The following is a 1,161-nucleotide window of genomic DNA, read 5'->3' on the forward strand; positions in this document are numbered from 1 at the left end:
ATAGCTGGGCATTGTGGCAGGAGCCTGTAGTTCCAGCTACTTCGGAGGTGGAGGCAGGAGAATCGCTTGAGCCCAGGAGTTGGAGGTTGCTGTGAGCTGTGATGCCATAGTGCTCTACCCAAGGTGACAGCTTGAGGCTCTGTCTAAAAATAAATAAATATGTCAGCATTGACCTGGTGTTGTGGCTCAAGCCTATAATCCTAGCACTCTGGGAGGCTGAGGTGGGAGGATTGCTTGAACCCAGGATTTGAGGTTGCTGTGACCTAAGGCAACATCATGGTATGATAGGCTGCCCACAGAGTGAGATTCTGACTCAGAAGAAAAAAAATGTTAATAGGGAAAAATTTGATGGAAAAAAAGTCTTAGCCAGATAATATGGCTAATGACTGTAATAAGCCTATGAATGAAATACAGAAAGACAAAAATTACATTAGGCCAGTGTCAGAAGCATACAGCTGGCCAGTTCATGCCAGAGGGCATTTAGATAATAGTATAGTCTTCGGAGTGGGAGATGAGATGATTGCCTTCGGCCAGAAGTTCCTGACTAGCCTGAGTCACTCCACCTCTACGAAAAATAGAAAAATTATCTGGGTGTGGTATGTGCCCCTTGCCCCAGCTATTCCTGAGGCTGAGGCATGAGGATGACTGAGTCCAGGAATTGGAGCTACTTGTGAGCTGTGACGATGCCACTGCACTATAGCCCAGGCGAGACTGTCTCTAAATAAATAAATAACACCCTCAAGTAATACAGTCTCTTCAAAGCGTGTGATAAGTATCAATTTATTTAGTCCTTAAAAGAACACTATTAGATAGTTGCCATTATTATCCCCCTTTTACAGGTGAGGAAACTGTGAAAATGGGGGCAAAATAAGGTAACATGAACATATCACCTCTGTAAAAATAGGGAAGAATGTTTTCCATCTTCTGATGGATGAAAGGGGGTGAGGGACTAGGATGTTTGTTGGGGTTGGGTTTTTTTGTTTGTTTAGCAGGCCTGGGCCAGGTTTGAACCTGCTAGCCTAACCATTGAGTTATAGGTGCCTAGCCGACTGGGATGTTTGCTAGCAGAAGTAGGAATTTTTGGCTCGGCGCCTATAGCTCAACCAGCTAAGGCGCCAGCCACGTACACCTAAGGTGGTGGGTTCGAATCCCCAGCCCGGA

This window comes from Otolemur garnettii, unplaced genomic scaffold (assembly GCF_000181295.1).
Source record: "Otolemur garnettii isolate 467f Iridium unplaced genomic scaffold, OtoGar3 scaffold00153, whole genome shotgun sequence".
NCBI lineage: Eukaryota > Metazoa > Chordata > Mammalia > Primates > Galagidae > Otolemur > Otolemur garnettii.